General features: G+C 47.7%; 1 protein-coding gene across 4 annotated transcripts in view; it reads left to right on the forward strand.

Annotated features, from left to right (window-relative positions):
- Positions 1–233: 233 nt before the first annotated feature.
- The window catches only part of B3GAT1 (beta-1,3-glucuronyltransferase 1), a 39,062-nt gene continuing 19,981 nt past the window's right edge, over positions 234–19,314 (forward strand). For all 4 annotated transcript variants that reach the window (XM_010298847.2, XM_075774460.1, XM_075774458.1 and 1 more), the window contains exon 1: positions 234–720. The gene's annotated coding sequence lies outside the window, so the exon portion shown is untranslated. The remainder of the gene's footprint in view (positions 721–19,314) is intronic.

Below are 19,314 nucleotides of genomic sequence, written 5' to 3' on the forward strand. Positions count from 1 at the left end.
TGCTGAGCTGGGGGAGCATCTCCCCTAGCCCATGGCTGCAAACTCAGCGGATGATGCCGTGGAGTGAGGAGAGCAGGAACCAATTCCTTAAGGGGCCATCTCAGAGCCTTCCCCAGCTTTTCCTCCCGTCGTCGCAGGGAGAAGTGCCCCTGCCTAAGTGGAATAAATTGGTACAGACCATTAGCACCGCAGGTCCTCCTCTGGTGGGGGGGAGGGAAGGGGCTGTCGGCACTGCTCTGGATACAAAGCAGCCAGCCACGCTCTGGCTCCTTCCTCCCACACCCCGTTGGCCTCCTCCTCCTCCCTGTTTGCTCGCTCCCTCCCTCCCTCCCTCTTTCACTCTCTTTCTTTCCCTTAACGCCACGCTGCAGAAAGGCAGACCTGGGGAACTGGAGGTCCACAGAGGCAGTGGAGGAGGAAGGAGCTCTCCAATGCTGTTTCTTTGCGAGTGAAACGGGGAGGCAGAGAGGCGATGGAGGAGTGTCTTGGTTGCTGCCTGGATTAAGAAAGAAAACGTTAAAAAAAAAAAAAATAAAACCCCGCACCCAACAAACGAAGAAAAAGGGAGGAGAGAAGGAGGAGGAGGTTGCTGGGGGAGCCCACTCTGGTGGGTGAACAGCCACTTTGAATCGTGCCTCTGTTCCCAGGGATTAAAGCATGAATGGGAGCAGCTTCCCAGCCACGATGGAGAGAGAAGGCGATTCAGGCTATGGGAATAAGGTAACTCTTGCCTCTTGCAGGCGTTGCATGGCTGAGCTGAGCAGGACAGAGATCCTTTATGCACAGAGCTCTGTGTGTGTGTGTGTATGTGTGTATGCAGCGGGCAGGGAGTGGGAGGAAGCAGGAAAGACTCAAAGCGATTTTTCTACCCCTCCCAGTGTATTTAAAGGATGCAGAATGGGTCCCGGGGGCTGCAGTGCTCGAGATCACTTTGTCCCCCTTTCTCAGGCTGGGTGCCTGAGGATGTCAGGCTGCTTTGGCTGGGGAAGGCTGGCTGGGTTATGGGGAAATATGCCTGTGTCTCGCCTCCAGGAGCACTGTGCTCCCAGCCTTGCCCTCCCAGACCTGCACCTGCTCTGGGGCTGCCCTCCTGGGCTTGCCTGCAGCTCTCAGGGAAGCTGCGTGGGGACGACAATGGCCCCGCGCCCTTCCAGCCCACCGGTGCATCTGTGCAGATGGGAGGGAGGTGAGAGACGACTGAGAGAGTTGCTTTTTTCTTCCCTTGGTCATCCTCTGCCTTTTCTTCGCAACAGAAAGGGATGAGATTTAGGAGGAGGGGGAACTGAAATCCCTTTCGTTTGTGCCAGCAGTGGTGAGAGCCAACTTTGAGGCTGCTTAAAGGGAAAAGCTTTCTGAGTGCTATCTTTTGGGGGGAAGAGGAGATGGCTGAGTGATGCTTTGCCATCTGAGGAGTGATCTCTGTGTCATGTTATGTTGTGGTAGTGGGTGGGGATGAAAAATAGTGATTATGGGGGAGAAAGTCCATGGTGATCAGTGAAGCTGTCTACAAACGATGCTTTCCTTTTCCCTGCTGGGCCTCTCTCTGATTCAATTCCTGGGTCTCTGACCCTGAAAATCCTAATTTCACTCAGATCAGAAAGCACAACTTCAAATAGTACTGGGAGGTGTTTTAGCCCAGATGTTTGGGAGAGCACTGAGCAGAACCTGATGTTTACAGCTGTGGAGCCCATATCCAGTAAATCCCAACAAGTATTGGTCTTGGCCAGTCGTTCCTCGCTGTCTTTGGCAGGATCTTGCTGCTGCAATATCCATTTTTTTCTGTGCTGTCCATCAGATACCCCCTCCTCCCCTTGCCTTCAGGGGTTTCTTGATGGGTCTTGCCACAGGGTTAGGAAGCATTTGCTTTGGTTACTTAGATAATGACATGTCACAGAAGTCCCTGCTCGTATGCACACAGTGCAGAAAGTCATGAGTCCCAGTGTGCTGTCAATTGACGTAAGAGCTTGTATACACATCTAAGGAGCTTACAGTCCGGTGTTTGTTATGGACTGGAAGAGACTACGCAGTCTGTTGCATAGGTCTGTACGTACTCGTCTAAATTGTTAGTGTCCCTGAAGATCTACAGTGAGGTGTCACCAACTTGTGTAAATGATTGTGTGTTTGTGCAGGAAGAAGGGCTGTGTAAACGTACGGTGGAGCTTCAAGCCATTCTTTTGTTCCATGAGTGATCCTTGCTCGTATGAGGAAATTCTCCTAACTCACCTGAGATGCGTCTTGTTTGCCTTGTTTTGTAATTAGTCCTTCTCTGTACACAGACCTCCAATGCAAATGAATGACCAAGGTTTGGTTAGAAGGTTACAGTGGTTAGGATTGCTTGGGTTACCTGACAGAGTTGGGATTGAAAAGGTGTGGGAAAATGGAGGCACTTGAGAAAAGAGGATAAAATATCTTCTTTCTGTATGTAGCACCCAACTCTGTTTTCTGTGTCAGCTTCAAAGCACTGAAGAATATGGAAGATGTTCTGGTGAAGAAATTGAATAATTAGACAGTGAAAAAGAAGGTTATTTCTCCCAGGAGAGTTCATTCAGAAATAGAGGCCAAGAGTTTTGGAAATGGCCAAAGCCAGCAGGACAGTGAGTGCAACTAGAATGGGAAGGTAGCTGACCGATAATTTTATTTTCCTGGTTGAATATGTATGAAAGACAGAGGAAGAAAAATGAAATTGGTGACGTTGGCTCTGAGTACTTTCCCATTCCATGCAGCTGAGTTATAAATCCCTCCCTGCAACCTCCACAGGCGTTCCTAGTGAAACACTGTCAGCTTCTCTGGCGGAGCACTGTGAACTTGGAGTCGTTAGCAACGCAGTAACAGCTTAAATGAGAGCTGTCTCCCTCCGAGCCGGGCTGACCCGAGGAAGGTGCAAAAGAGGGGACCCAGTGCCCACGTCATTTCGATTCTCTAGGACAGCAAATTGAGAGGGCATCCGTAAAAAAAGGGTGGGAGAGCTTTCCCAAGCTTTCCCACTTGTTAGTTGGAATCTCAAAGTTTCCTGACCCATCGAGGTGGCTCATAGTGGAGAGTGAATGTAAAGGGAGGATAGTACCCCAGCCCTAGGAAAGGACTGTCACCTCGTTCGTGTCACAGACCTGACGTGGTGCCACTGGGGTCAGCGATTCTGTTCTCCTGTGGCTTTGTCCTCATCAGGGCAGTGTCTCACAGAGCTCCAGCCAACTACAGCGATGCTTGGATTTGCTCTCTTTTCTCCTTTGACCTGCAGTGTTGTTCTGAGTCTTTCTGGGTTTTGCTCTGCAATTGTGCACCTTCCGAGGCAAGAATCGCAGCGAGTGTGTCCAGCGTGCAGGGCCTTGTCAGTTTTTAGCACGCTCACAAATGCTGCATCTTTCTGGCAAACAATTGCTGTAGCTGGGAGATCTGGCCTGAGCTGACCAAGAAATCTTCCAGTAACAAAGTGTGAGCACACGCTTCCCCCTTGTGCAAAACTGGCTGCTCAATGTCAAAATAATGCTTTCTGAAAGGAAAACAGTGCGTCTACCCTTTTAATCTTTTCCAGCACGCTCATGTTGCAACAGCAGAAGCCCTGGGAAATGAAAAGAATTGTCTTTTAAGGGACACTAGGGCAAATGTTGCAATTAATTTTTTAGTGTTTCTTGGAGACTTGCCTTTTGCAATGCTTTTGCTCTCTCTTGCCCTTGTTCTATCTCTACTAGCTCAAAAAAAAGTTGTGCAAAAGCATATTTTTTCTTAAAATCATAGAATGGTTTGGGTTGGAAGGGACCTTAAAGCCCATCTAGTTCCATCCCCCCCCGCCATGGGCAGGGACACCCTCCGCTAGACCAGGTTGCCCAAAGCCCCATCCAGCCTGGCCTTAAACACTTCCAGGAATGGGGCATCCACAGTTTCTCTGGGCAACCTGTTCCAGTGCCTCACCACCCTCACAGTAAAGAATTTCTTCCTAATATCTAGTCTAAATCTCCCCTCCTTCAGCTTAAGGCCATTACCCCTTGTCCTATCACTCCATGCACTTGTAAACAGCCCCTCTCCAGCTTTCCTGTAGCCCCTTTAGGGACTGGAAGGTACTATAAGGTCTCCCCAGAGCCTTCTTTTCTCCAGGCTTCAATGCACTGGAAGGCAAAGCATCTTCTGGAAGCAATATCATTGGAGGGGCCCTTTGCAGTGTCTTTTGCATAGGTCCTTGTTCTCTGTAACATGTTGTCTTTTATGCTTTGCTTGTGGGGATCCTGAATTGGTTACCTACCAGTGTTTTGCTTCTCTAGTGGCAAGAGAAGTGATCTTTGCCAAGCACAAGGTCTGAAGAGTGAGGATAGATTCTCCCTTTTTCTCCTGCGAGCCCCAACTGTTTGTGTTTGGCTTGGCAAGTTGACATCAGGGCTGGATTCACCTTCAGAAGCTAATAAGGGCTTCGCTGAGTGGAGATCACAGGGTGTGGTCCATAATTAATCTTCATATCCTGATGTAGACACGTGCACCACCCCCAAGTGCTTTAAGTAATACAGCGTATTAGTCACTATTGAATATATCCTCCTACATTTTTTAATAGGAACTCCACGCCTCCAGGGAACTGAGGCACTGGGAGACTGAGGAAATAACTGAGAACAATTCACTGGGGAGCGGATCCCGGTCTCTCGCAGTGCTAATGGCTTTGTCCCACAAATTTAGCCAGTTTAGTCCTCCTCCCGTTCTTGACCCTCTCTGTCTGTGATTGTGTTGGTTGTACCAAGTGGCACTTTCCAAGGCACGCTGTTCACAGTCTCACAGAATGACTCCTGCGCAGCAAGATACCTTATGGGTACCTGTACTGTGCCTGGAGCACACTTGCACAGGCAAGATTTGCACACCTATGTTTTCCATGTTTTCCATGCTAGCCTGTGTATAGAAGTGTGTGTTCTTCCCCTTGTACAGCTGTGTGCAACTGCACGCATACTCTGTGTTTCTGCCTGAGAAATGCCCTGTCCTGACAGAGTACCACAGAGCCTTTAAGCAATTTGCCAGCTGCAGTGGTACCTCAGAAATCCCTCCAGCTATCCTATCCGTTTGACCCATGCAGAACACAGTGCGATATGCCTGGCAGTGACAGCAGAATAAATAGGAAATGCTCAAGATCCCCCTCCTGCCTGGATCTGAGCTATTTTCCTAAAGATGGGACAAGAGCTAAGCTTCTGTACAAGGCTTCCTGCACTTCTTGTGCTGTTTTTTAAGAGCAGGTGATGTATTAGCTCTCAAAGGGTGTGTTAATGCATTGGTCACTGCTGGCCCAGCTCCAGCCTGTACGCTGCCCTGGAATGCTATTTATTGTTAGTTCCTGAGATATGGTTTGATACTCCAGAGTCCTTGGTGCTGTGAACATCTAGTCTCTGCACTGGAGCATAGCATGTAAGTAAACAGGATGGACAGAGAAAACACTGCATGCTTGGTTTTGATGGAAGGGTAGCCAAATGTTGCCAAGGGAAAGGTGATTGGTCTGTGATCACATAGGGAGTCCCCTGGCAAAGATATGGGAACCCAGAGAAGAAATGCTGCGAATTAGAATGGAACGATCTTCAGAAAGGCATTAAAAAAATCCCTATCTCTGAAATCTCTGGGGAGGGGATTTACATCTTCACATCATGATTGAGAATTCTCTCCATGCAGCTCCAGGCTGTTGCAAAGACATGCGTGTACTGCAGAGCCCACAGAAAAGAGACGTCCGCTGGTCCCCGAGTTCCTTCCACAGTGTCTGCTGGAGACTGGTTATCCTCTCTGAAATAACAACAGCTGGTGCCCTGCTAATGCAACGTGGAAAGTAGAGTTCAGGCTCTCTCCTTCCATTCCTGCCTTGTGCACTCTAGACTGGTGGGCTGGGTTGTCAGAAAAATTTGCTCTTCTGCACTGTTGGCCATCTGGGAACCCTGTCAAAGCCCAGGGGATAGGGAATTGAAAGCTGTAGCTCAGAGAACAAAGTCTGCTTACCTCCCAGAAAGGTGGGAAACCCTTTGCTTAAATGTATCGAAGACGCAGATGTTGGCTCGTGTAGATTCTCAGTAAAGACAAATGGGCATTTCCAGGATGCAGTTCATCTCATCTGAAGGCATTCATCTAAAATAGGCCAAATGAATTCTCCCTGTTGATTGCAAAAGGAATCTAGACAGCGAGCTCTGCTGTGGGGATCTACACCTATGGCCCTGCAGGAAGCAGGGGTGGGTGTCTCCCACCCTAGGCCCCTGCAGATGGGTGCTGCAAGGCCAGTGCAGCTCTCCTCTGACCTTCCATGGGTCAGATGTCCACAACTGCGGCACAAAGATCTTCTCCTGTCGGCTGCAAGGTCTCACTTCTCCAGCCTCGTGAACGCTGTGCATGATGTTGTGTGGGTGGCAAAGCCCCAGTTTCTCCAGTGCCGCAGGTCACTGTGGTTATGGGGACCAGAGCTCGCAGAGAATGAGACTCGTTTTACTTTCTGACAGGAGAAAGGAGCATGGGATTTGTCTCAGCTGCCTTGCTGGATGTCATTCTTAAATGCCCTAGCACAGTTTCTTCCTCAGATTCGGCACCTGGAAGACAAAAGAAGGCTAATCCAGAAGAAATACCTTGATTCTGCCTCACCTTCCATTCAGCTGGAAAGAGACCAGGAGCAAAAGGATGGATGCTGAGGCTCTGCTCTGGATTTCATGAATGGATGAATGTAGAGATGCAAGTGGGGATTTTGAGGGGATTTGGAAGCCTGCTCCAGGATTTGTCTGGCACGCAAAGCATTTATAATACTTCCAGCATTATCATAACATAATGCCAGCATGATTCAGGGCCCACTCCAGCTCTCAATGAATAAAAATCATAACTCCTATCACCATCAGTAGGAGAGGGATCCCACTTTTGATAAGTTGTAGTTTTGCATAGCCCATACTCTTCTCTTGTCCTGGTGGCACAGAGTGAGGGCTAAGATGCTTTTATGTGCTGCTGTGAACTAGTGGGTCTGGTTGCGTATGTGTGGGTGCTGAGCAAGCCACACAAGTAACGCTGCCTCGGAGCAGCGCACCGTGGCCTCTTGCAGAGAAACGCAGTGTGACAGTGGAGTGGGTGCCTGGGTTACCTCCCCCTGGGCTTGTCTATAAATACCACCTTGGTGCTGAAGCATTCTGGCTAAACTCCTTACATTTCATCCTTTGTTTTTCCATCTGTTTAGCAGCTTCTAAAGCTAAAGAAGAAACGTGTACCAACGCATTTCTCTTAATACAGGTGGCCCTGTGAGGGCCAGGACTATACTTGTGGAGGCTGCATAGGAAAGTCCTTGGGGGAGTCCAGCTTCTCAGCGAACGAGCAAAAGCCAGCAAGCACTGGGGAGTGACATTGCTCTGGCCACACGGGACCAGACTAGATGATCTTCTATGATTATTCCATCTGAATCCCATAGACTGTGGCATGGAGAATAAACCTGAGCTGTGCTGAGATGCCGATGGCCCTGCAGTGCTTCTGCCTAGCGCATCCAAGTGAGCTTTTTCCAGCTTCGGCTCACATCTTCCCCATCCAACCACAAAAATGTAGTGCCACCCTTGTACTGATGCAACAGTCCTGTGGTAGGAATTAGTACTGTGGGAACCGCTGTCCCAAAGCCTTCAGCCCATCCCTGCACAGGAGAAGCACATCAGAGTGCTGTACCATTTTCGGTTGCTCCAATGCAGGATTTTGGGCCTTTTTTGCAGTCTGCACTGACGTGCTCTGCTCATTTTTGGAACGGCTGTGGATGTTCACAGTGCAACAAGAGATGCACTGAGCTTGCATATTTCCCCCTGCCTCCTCCTCTCTGAGCCAGCCTTGCCTGTCATCAGCCAAGGAGCAGCATTTCCTGAAGGCTTTTGTGTGAGTGTAGATCAGGGGCAATACAGAAAGAAATTCATACTGTTTCATTGGGTGTAGGAGCTATCGTCCAACTCTGCAGGGGCCTGTGACAACGTGCTAGATAAGTCACTGTCCTCCTGCGGGCACCACATCACTTCCCATGCCCTCCTTGCCCTGCCATCCCTCCGTCCCTGTGGGGAACTGTAACTGCAAGCCCAAAGGAAAGGTTGGAGTTTGTGGAGTGTACAGGAGGTGAGCGATACTATGCTGTAGCCATTAATGGGGTACATTAACCAGATGATGAGGGAGCGGCCCGACAAGGCTGTTAACTCTTGTCCCTCACTGTAACGAAGCTGTAAAACCCTCCGGAGGGATCAAAGCGAGAGCAACGCTGCACTCTCCTCAGTTGAGTCCAGACTGAGAAAAGAGCAGCTTTGCAGGAGGAATTTTGTTAGAGACTGGGTGCGGTACCTGGAACCTATTTTGGCTCATGAATAAGTTGATATTTCTCCTGAATAATAGATGCACATGATGGTAGCTGAGAGGCAGATCTGTGAGTGGGCTGGGTCTCTGAAGGAGGGAGTGAGACATATGGAGTAAGCTGCAGTCCTGTTCTGAACTGTTTGCTGGGTGCTGGAAGCCCGGCAGAACTGTGTGGGGATGACTCTTGGATGGTAAACCTGCATGCCTGAGGCAGGGAGGGTGCCTGTTTGGTCTTTTCATGTCTCCTACGGTCAGTGTATCCCACCACCCAGCTCAGGCTCTGGGGCTGAGGAAGATAAATATTTTTTATGATACCATTCATCTGCCTCCATGAGGGGCTTGGTGTGAATGGGAGGAGAACGGTGCTGTGATGAAATCCTAGCACAGTTTATGGTGGGGGTCAGCAACCCGTGACGTGTGTCTGTCAGGGCAAGCAGGCAGATTTGGGACAGCACAAAGCAAGGCTGCACCCTAAGAACTGTGGCTTTCTTTGGGAGGCAATGCTGTGCTGAGATTAGCAGGATGCTTTAAGATGCTGCCTCACGCAGTGGTACTGAGAGGCAGCCTCTTCCTGGAGAGACAGCTTTCACCTGACTTTCTAGTGGCACGTTTTGCTTCTAATTTGGGAGAGAAGAGTATAATCTGGCACAAGCCTGCCACCCTTGAAAGGCTGCCAGCCGGTTTATGGCACTCTCTGTCTGCATGCTCCCTACAGCCTTGGTGAGGCACAGGAATATTCTATCCAGCCTCAGCTCTTGCAGTAGCTGCAGGGATGCAGTGCCCCAGGAGAGGCTGACTTTGGCTGTGTGATGTGGGGTTGTATGGACATTCAAAGGTTTATTCAGACAGGCTGTGATCCACTTGGATGAATGGCAGCTGGTTGTGGAGATTAGAGCTACAGAAGTCACTACTAATGAATAATTCTTCCAGTGTCTGTCTTATAACAGTGGCACATCCACAAGGCGTGACTCTAACATATTCATTTTCAGAGAGCGTCCAGCTCCTGGAATGACCTTCCGCAAGGGTTTGGAAGTATGTGTTTCTGTTTGTCAGTTAGATGAGCATCACTTCTAGCACGATTGTTACCAGGAAAAAAATTTGCAAGTGCTAAAATTGGGAGCATTGAAAAGATTGGGCGGAATCTGAGCGGTAAGGGTGGGGGCCAGGACAACTCTACCTGTGTGGGAAGCCGTTGGCATGCACGTGAGGTGTCTGTTCAGCGTTGGGGCATTTTGGGCAATGAGAAGGATGCTGATAGATCTGTATGCGCTAGCTTGGGCTGCACAATGAGATTCAGGCGTGACAGGAGATTGTTAAAAGAGGCCGTGAAGCAATGTGATGAGAGTTCAACTCATTCTTGGGTGGCTGAGTTTGAAGTCACATCTACCTTAGAGACAGTTAGGTACTTTAAGTTATTAGTTACTTTAGCTCTGAAATTCTCCAAGTGCAAGCAGCCAGTGTTCAGCTAAGAGTATTGAGAAGGGGGCCTGGCAGGCATAACTGTGAATAAAATTACTCTAAGATGAATCCCTTGGCAGCAAGGTGGAGCTGTCTGGATCCTGGAGGTGTAGATACTATCTCTGCCTTGAGCCTGGCAGACTAGCCTCAGGAAGAAGCAAAAATGGCAATAAAAGGTGCCTTTCCATAAATACAGCCCGAAGGACGGTAGGAGGGGGAGCTGCCAATTTCCGCCCTTTGTGGAGGAGTAACTGTCCGTAGCATTGTGAGGATACTGGGATTATTGTCACTGTAATCTTGTGAAGAGGTGCTGGGGTCAGGAAGACATTGCACACTGTAAACCTATTGCTGCTGAATCCTTCTGGGGTTTCGCACTGGCAGGACGCGTGTGTGGAAGGGGTGCTCTGACCTGTGGAGCAGGGGGACCTAAGCTGTCTCCTTGCCACTGCCCTGTCCCTTGGCCTTAGGAAATTTGACAGCCGTGAAGCCCCTGGTGGCAAAGGATTTGTTGCAATCCTCTGAAGCTGTCACCCCACACATATACCTCCTTTCTTCCTCCAATTTATCTTTTAATAATGCTGCCAACATTATTTCTCATCGCTGTCTCGTGCGCTCTGTGCTCTGCCTGGCAGTCCTTTTTGTCTCACCCAGGCATCTCATACCATAACGCTCTAATGGGAAGAGACCCTGGCTGCTGAAGTTAATAACTTATCTGACAGCCTGAGTCATTCTTGTTACAGAGCAAATTGTGAACTATGCAGCAACTCAGGGCTGAGACCCCAGTCTGTGGGGGGAAAGGGGTTGTGGAGTAGGCGAGTGTTCACATTCAGGTTGGGATCAGCACATGCTGCTAACGCTACGGTACACTTTTGGCTTGTAAATCTTTCTGAAGCAGTGTTATATTGGGTAGATGTGGGAAAGTGGAGGAGCAGAGAGTCCAGGGAAACCTGTTCAAAAGGGAGCCTGTAGAGGAGGCAGAATGAAACGAGGTCTTCACTCTGCACTGAGAAAACCAACACATTCAGAGAGACTGAAAGAGGAAATTCTTCTCTTTTTTGTCAACATGACAGCGACTCGGAGGAGCAAGTGTGCTGAGATGTCCTCACAGACGTGCTGCATCCCCCATTTTCATAGCCTGCATTCATAGCTTTTTTCAGGAAGCCCCAGTCCCTCGAGCTGCAAAAAGGCTTTTGGGCCACTGCAGCACAGAGCCCATCTGAGTCCAGGCAGCACTGATTTCTCCCTCTCAGTCTCAACCGCTGTTAATGCTCTGGCTCATTATCAACTGAGTCAAAGAATTACTAACTCTTGTTTTTAAAGATTAGTCATCTATAGGAATGACATTTGCAAGACTGACAGTTCCAATCAAATGCCAAGGGCTGCTCTTGTGCTTGAAGATATTTGTTTAATTAAAAAAGGTAAAATCAACCTGACTAATTAAGTGTTGTACCTAGAGATACAGCCTAGCAAAGTACAGATGTGGTCCTAGTCACTCGGAGAAGCTACCAGGCTGCCATGGCATGTGTTGGACAGGCCTGAAGGGAGCGTGGTGGGTCTGTGTTGTAGCAATGTTGATATTCTTCTATCCCTGCTTCCTCCTTGGGCAAGAGATGGCCTGCTTCTCTGTCCCTGCCATGCAAGGTTGGTGACAGTCATAATAATAACGATGTAATTTGCTTGGTTGATTTGAGATGCACCGTAATTACTGCATGATTACAGTATTCTTAGAGCAGCCATTACAAAACTCTCCAGTTTCTCAAAGCTCCCCAAGGGCTTGTCTCACTCTTCACCTTGCAAGTAAAACCCTGCAAGGGAGTCTTATCTGTCCATCAGCCATGTCTGCGTCTCTCTTTGTGTCAGATGACATGTGCAAGCTTTCAGCCACCTGTAGGTTACAGTTCCCTGGTGCTGTGACGCTCTGTGGACCACTGGGAATATTTCCCTATGTCCCAAATAGTTTGGTAGCAGGATGGTGCTTGGACAAGCAGGTCAAGCTTTTTGCAAGGGATGAAGATGCTCTTGGAAATGGCAGGGGCTGGTGAGTGGTACTGGAGAACTGGGCAGCAGGGAGAGGCACTCGTAGGTGCCTGTCTTCCTGTGAGGGCAGCTTGTTCACTGCTTTTTTGAGTTGGGCTCTGAAACTGTTGGCTTAATTCTGTCTCCTGCTTTTGTTTGGCTTCTCCATTTCTCATTCATATGGAGGAGATCTGGGCTGGGTTTGGCCCTTGGGTGATTCTAAAATTAGGAGAAATGACCTTCCCCAGGCACGCACACCAGGCCATCAGATTGGTGTGAGTTGCGCTTTGCCAGCACCTCAGGCATCAGTGCTTGTGCCATTTCTGAATTTGGCCTGTGAGCTACTTGAGCCTTGTGATTCCTGTCCAAAAGTAGGCAGCTATTTTCATCTCACCTCTAGAGTAAGCCGAGGTGCAGGTGAGCCAAAATAACTAAGCCACGGGGGAAGCCAGAGTTAGAACCAGGCTTAGATTGGAAGCTGGACAAACTGGTAGATTTAGCCCCTGCCTTTCCCACTAAGAGAGAAACTAAGAGCCAAATCGCACCTCCTTGGGCAATGCTGGAATAGCTCTGGGTTTATTGGATTGACATATGGGGTTTTTATGCTAGTAGAGAAAAAGAAATTGTTTCCTTCCAAATGCCTCTCAAATGGAAGATGGGCCATGTTATTCTGATGTGTCAAAGCTTCCCAGGCAGGCAAAAGCATCCGTGTTCACTGTGGTGAAAGGAGGTAAGGGAAGAAGGACGAGTGCATCACGGGAAGCCTTGTATGTTTTCTTTCAGCAGGCACAGTAGGGTCCGGCAGGGACCAGAAATGGAAGGGAGATAATTTTAAAATGACCTTCCTGTTTCCAAGGAGAAGGTTTTGTAGGTTTGTGGCTGTACTAATGGACTGCAGAACTGCAAGCGGCGATTGATTGTGTTGCAAGCTGCTGAATTATAGTTGGGCGTTTGCTTTATCATCCCAGAACCCCCCTCCCTTCCCTTTCCATGCTGTAGCATGAAAGAATCGATGTTAATCCCTCGGTGCCATTAGTGACTTTTGCAGAGGTCACAGGCTGTCGGACTCTCTGTGTCCTGTTTGACCACCCAGCACTGAGCAGGGTTTAGGATTTGAGCCTCATCTCTTTAAAGAAGCTGTCTAATGGGGATGGGATGTGAGGATTTTATCTATAGGTTGGTGTAATGGTTTTGGCTATGATTTTGTGACCGACTGCTAACCAGGGAGCTGAGAGAGCTCAGAGTGCCACGCTGCACCTTTGCTAGATCTGTCCCACAAGGCCATAAGAGAGAAAACCTGCAGGAAATAGTTCTGTGACTCAGTGAATGGCCCTGTCCCTTCAAGCACCGCTGCTACGATATAAATATATTTCTGCAGCATTGGGGTATGCCATGATGCTGGAGGGTTTGTTGCTCAGGCAGCAGATAATAAGGACTTTTGAACAGGCTGCTTGAGTAGGGTGCAGCAGCTAACCTGGGAACCCTGGTGCTGTTGCAGGCTTGTCTGCGGTGAAAAGGTAGTTTGCAATAAGGCAGGAATTTATCTGTGAATTTATAGCCCAGAAGCTCTTCAGCTTGAATTACCTGCATGGCTGCTCTTAGTGCTTGTGAAATACAAAGCAACTCATTCCAGGCTTCCGCAGCTGCCTCGTGAGCAGCACGTGTTGAGATTTGCGTTGTGGGGAGGAGTGCGGAGGAGATGTGTGTGTGAATTTACAGCGTGCTGGGAGCACTCTGCCTCCCCTAAGCAGGAACAGCACTGTTGTGCTCCCACGGCAATGGAGGCTCTTCGCTGCCTGTCCGGAGCACCTCTCAGCCTGGACATGTGCACGCTATCAAGCAACTCTGACAACAGCTCCTGCAAAGCAGTTTTTACTTCAGTGGCATCTTCAGGCACTTGTGCCTACAACAGCTGGTGTTTTCAAAAGTAATGGAGAATTTGGATGCCTGCTTGCTTTTTTTTTTTTTTTTTTTTTCCTAGCCTTCAAAAAAACCACCTTTAAGATACTTGATGTTTGCTATTGAAAAAAGGCAAAACTGTACTTTTGAAAACTAAATCCCTTTTTAAGGTGTTTAGGGTGCACAGTGGTGCTTGCTGCAATGGGAGAGGGCTAGCTTGCTCACTAGCTCTGCAAAGCTTCATTTTTTCCCCTTTCTGTATGCATTAGAATTGGGTTATTAATATCTCTCTTAAATAGAGCAGGATTATATTCTTTCAGGGGTGAAAAAGGGAAGAGCTCAGTAATTAAAAGTAAGTGCTGGTGGCTATGAAGCCAGGTCTCAGGTACAGAGCTGGTGAGCTGCCTTCCAGCTGATGCTGAGAGGTGCATGCCACGTGCTGCAGGCTCTGACCCATGGCTGAGCGGGCAGTGGACCCTGCTGAGCTCCCCCGGCCTCATCTCCCCAGTGAGTCAAGAGGCAACAGTGTGTGGGAGGTGAGCGGTCTCATCTCCAGGGCTGGAATCGGGAACATATTACAGAGGCAGCTGGGAGATAAAATGAGGGCTTGTGGCTTGCTGGGCACAGTTCTTCATATTTGATGGCCATTTGTGAACTTTCCTAGGTGCCAGTTTGGTGGGAGGTAGCCCCCAGCATATCTGGGGTTCTCAGATGCACCCAGAGAATCTCACACTTTGCATTGAGACAGTATATAAAAGCCTGTGACTTCTCTCAACCACTAGCAACAAAAGCTGTGAACTGTGTGGTGGTGAGTTAATTCTTACTACAGCCTTAGCGAGCATCACAGTCTTTCTTCTGACAGCCATGTCCATTCTTTCATCACGCAGCTATGTTATGCATGTTTACCTTGTTAGGCTTCCTTGGGTAGAGGGAGAAAGGCAAGTTCACAGAGAGCCTGGTCTTGGCTTGACATGTTTGGCTCAATGATTCAGTCTTGCAGATCCTGGAAAGGTGAGGCTTGGTTGTTATGGCCTGCTGCTTCTTACATGAGGTATCACGTGGAAACGTGTTGCCTTCAAACCCTTTGGACAAAGCATATGCAAAGCCTATTATGGAGCTGCAGAATTTAGTCCAATCATGTTGAAATTGGGTCATCCTTTGTTAATGTCACTTTTTAAAGTCTATGGAAGTCAGCGGTGCACAAAATATTCAGTGCAATGCAGACCAGAGAGGTGGAAACAGAGAATCTGGAAATACGTCTGTTTCTGACAATGTTGACGTGGTCTTAGCTGAGCAAAGGGGATAGCTCAAGGTATCGTGTCACCAGTTTGAGAAGACTTGATGGAGAAGCCCTTAAATGAACTAATTGTTGGAGCACTCTTTTCCCAGCACTCGTTCAGCATTCACCCACAAGCAACCTTAAGGAAAGTCGAACAACTTTTCATGGGTGTCATCAGCATTTCCCCTAAGAAAACAACTCCCAGTTGTCTTTCTATTTTGGAAGTAGGCTGTAAGTCAAACAGCTTTTCATCTTGATGGAGATGCTTTTTTAAAACCCATGTGTGAAGTGCAGCCGTTTATCAAGAAGTATTGGGTGCTGTAAATGCTTTCTCATCCAAGACCTGAGTCAGCCCACAGCTTTCCTGGCTTGAGAGAGAGTCTGGACCAAGCGTTGCAACAGACCAGCGCATCCTCTGAAAGCAGTAAGAGCAGCGCTGCCTCTACGACAGAGGATTTCCTGTGTGGCCAGGCCAAGACTGATGAGACTCTCCCAGGCACCAAGGATCCACATCAGCTTTGCCACTTTCTGCTGCCAAGTGCTTGACACATTTTTTGCTTCTGCCTTGCTAATCACAAGAAGATTGCAAAGTCCAGGTTCAATGCTCTTCAAAAACACTTTAATAAAAGGATACCTTCCCCTTCCAAGGCATTCCCGTATGTGTCTTTGGAGCAACAAGGAAAGGAGGTGCCGTGGCTGTAGTTAAGGATCTTCGAGAAATCCTGGACAGAACTTGGGCACTGTGGTGATGATGGCAGTGTAAGAACCTGTACAAGAAAGCAAACAGATTTAGGACAATGCATTAAGTCTTTTAAGGATTTAACAGAAGATCTGCCTTGGTGTTGGAAGCAGTGAAATCTTGGCACTAGGCAGTGTAGTCAGCATAAGAGCAGTACCATCACATCTCTTGTCCTCCTTCTAGCTCTGGCCACCTCTACCGGCACGTGCAGGGGTGGAGCAGCATGGGGGGAAGATCAATCTGGAGAAGAGAAATTTTCTGATGCTTGTTAAAATTTGGCTGACGCTCTGAAACTCAAGGGTTTATATGTTTTCCAAACTGGTGGGTGGTTCATTCTAATTCTGGATATGCAGTTTATTCACATACACAACTAATCCTTTTTGGAATCCTGTTAAGTTCTTGTTGTTCTTAGTATCCTGTGGCAATAAGTTACAGAAGCTAATTGTGCTTGTGTTGAGCTCCCTTGATCCACTTTGCTCATGCTTGCTTTAAATTTTAAGTGTTGTTTTGAGAAGCTTGGTTAATAATATTTTTTTCCTGTGAGATAATCTGTGTTCTTCATCCCATTTGTTGCAACAGGGCTCAGGACTGGAAGGGGAGAGTAGGTCAGGTTTTGCCTCAACTGTTGGCAAGGTTGGGGAAATTCTGCAATCTCTGTGCCTCAGTTTCTCCAACAGCTTGGAAAACACAAGGAGTTGCCCCTGTATGTGTAGCCGAGGCCAGTGTAGTGACAGAACTAGGGTTTGCAAGTGAAGCTGGACAAAAGTATCAAGTGGAAAAACAGCCTCCTAAAACTAAGCTTCCTTTCCAGGCTTTTCCAATATTTCTGAATTTTCTATTTTTTGTGTTTAAAAAAAAAAAAAAAAAAGAAAAAAGAACACATTATTTCTCTATTTTTGGCCACAGGAATTATTTTAATTTTTTAAAAGAAGGAAAAAAATGCTGCAGCCCAGTCTGCATTGGCCCAATATTTTTGATTTCTGTGGATGAATCCAGTTCTTCTCTTCCTGTGGATGAATCCAGTTCTTCTCTAGCTGGCAGATTGGTACAGTGGTCTGAAACATTTCTGAATCATTCTCACTCCCTTTCTTGACTGGCAATTCAAGCTTCATGTTGTACAAATCAGCTCTAGCTCAAGGATGGTGCTTTGCCCCTTGCAGCAATGGGACGGCTGGGCTGCAAAGCCTCTGTCCTTTTCTCCCGCGAGTCAGGAGAATCTGAGGTTGAAGTTAGCTGCCCTGATTAAATCCTCGAAGAACAGGCAATTCTGTGTGCTCATTATTCAGTTCTGGCTATTTTCTGCTTAGTAACTAAACAGTAATTAGCACCACAGTTTTGCTACTATACTTATAATAGCCCCCATTAAAGTTATGGGGGTTTTAGGCACTAATGGCTTACAGAGTAATTAACGAGCAAGAGGCTTTTATTACTACCTTTATTTTTAGCCTGTGCTTTACAAGCCTTTTCTGCTAAATACCAAAATCTTAGGCAGAGGCTTGTTGTGCCCGTCCCCTGCCATGCGTTGTGGAGAGGAGCAGGGCTGCGTCCGGAGCACCTGGAGCTTGACACCAGCGTGTGACAAAGCCCTTGTCCCCAATGTCTGCTGTGCTGTGTGATTGCAAGGGAGAGCTGTAACTGCCCCGTGCCTCAGCTTCCTCATCTGAAAAATGGGCACGACAGTGCGGCACTCGCATCCCCGCCCGCAGCCGTTTTCAGTGCAAAAGACGACCAGCTTAGGCATGTGAACTTGGATGTGAATTCAGAAGGATTTGTTGGGTTACAGTCCAGCTGCTCAGTGGATTGAGGTGGGCTGGGCAGAGGGACCAGCTCTGGTTTGGTCCATCCCTGCATTGTCTCTCAGCAGGGATCAGAACCAGTTGCTATTGTAAAGGTGAAAGAAACCCTGTGTTTAGGTTTAGGGGATACTTTGCCCAAGGGGAAAAGCTATTAGTGAGAGGATACTTGGTATCCTGAAGTATGAGTGTTTATTTTCTTTGTAAAGCTTTTGTTGTAGGGTTTGGCTGTGTTTGTTATTTCCGGGCTGTTTTGTAACACAAGTAAGTGTTTGGGTTTTTGTGTGTGTTTTTCTTAACATCTAGACAATATTTTTACTCCAGTGACATGTGTATATATACAAATTCAATTCAAGCAATTCTTTAGTTTAACGTGTTCTAAATCACTTCTGTTCAACGTGGGAAAACCAAAGAGTAGTGATGCTGGGGCTGATCAGCCCCAAAGGAAGAAAGAAGGTAAAACTGACTATAAACCAAGATTGCAGATCAAATCAGTGTTTCCTACGGTAAGTGTCAGAGCTGATGCCAATTATCTTGATTCAAAAAAGAGAACCTTCAGCATTTAATAATCCAGCACGTTACTAACACATGGCTCCAGGATTTATTAAAGCTTTTTATTAGATGAGTGGCCTTTTAATATTGTCATGCCTTGACACCATTGCCCTCTGCCGGAGGATGTGAAATCTCTTTCACCATGTGGCACAGCCCTTCTGCTTGCAGCACGTCAAAATATATTTCTGCCAAGGAAAGTCTTTCCAAACTATGCAAAACACTTTTGGTTTAGAAATATTTTAACCCCAAAATTGCTTACGGTTGAACTGATGATTTGGGGTTTTGCCTGATTTTTCAAAACGGAAAAAAAAGAAAATGAAAGTATACTTTCTGTAGTGGAAAATAGAGTTTGATCTTTTTAATTAATTCATGTTTAAATTTGTTCCTCCTCCTTCTTTTCCCTGCGGAGGAGGAGATAGCAGAAGCCTAAAACTGACAATCTGAACAAAGCCAGGTTTTATTTTGAACGTTTTCAGTGGGAAAAGGAGACAGGTATTATGATGGGGCAGAGGTAGAGTGAATGCCTTGAAGAGGAGCATAATTTGCCCCAGACTAATTTCTGACTAGCCTCACTTGTGCCATAAACAGCAACAAAACCATTGTTTGGCTTTGGTAGCAAGGGATTTTTTGGATGCGGGGCAAGCCCTCTGTCTTGGGCTTTGAGGCTGTGACTTGTCTCACCAGCAGTGTAAAATCGCAGGCGACCATGTATTTCCTAGCTGATGTTGTTCACAGGAGAAAATGGATTTCACCTTTTGCAGCTTTAACATGCGACAGTGAGGTGGGAGCGTGGCTTTGTTACACTGAGAACTGGCGTCACCCTGCACTGCAGCCCTCAATTGCATTAGTGTGTTGGGAGGGAACACGCTTGAAATACTTCGTCTGGATCCAGATTTCATAATGCTCACAGCAGCCCCAAGTGAATTCTTACGATGTCCTTCATTCAGGCTTTTCAGGGTCATCAATAAAATCAAATCGCTTCAGGAATTAACAGTGAGCAAATGCCTTTGCTGCAGAGCAGAGCGCATGGTACACCGTGGATGCCGACAGGCAGCTCGGGGTGCAGAAGCGTGGGTCAGCAACTGGGGGTCGGGCTGTGGTCTGCGGCTCCACATCCTCCCCCAGCTGACCATCGCCATCTGCGGTTCGGATCCGTACTGGGGTTGTGTGCCTTTGGGCACGTGGAGCACGCTGTGTATAGGGAAGGGAACGTTAATTACAGCCACTGCACATGGGGTATCCGATTCGCATCTGCAGCTCAATGACGCAAAAGGAGCTCAGCATTC

The sequence above is a fragment of the Balearica regulorum genome, chromosome 23 (genome assembly GCF_011004875.1).
Source record: "Balearica regulorum gibbericeps isolate bBalReg1 chromosome 23, bBalReg1.pri, whole genome shotgun sequence".
NCBI classification, from domain to species: domain Eukaryota; kingdom Metazoa; phylum Chordata; class Aves; order Gruiformes; family Gruidae; genus Balearica; species Balearica regulorum.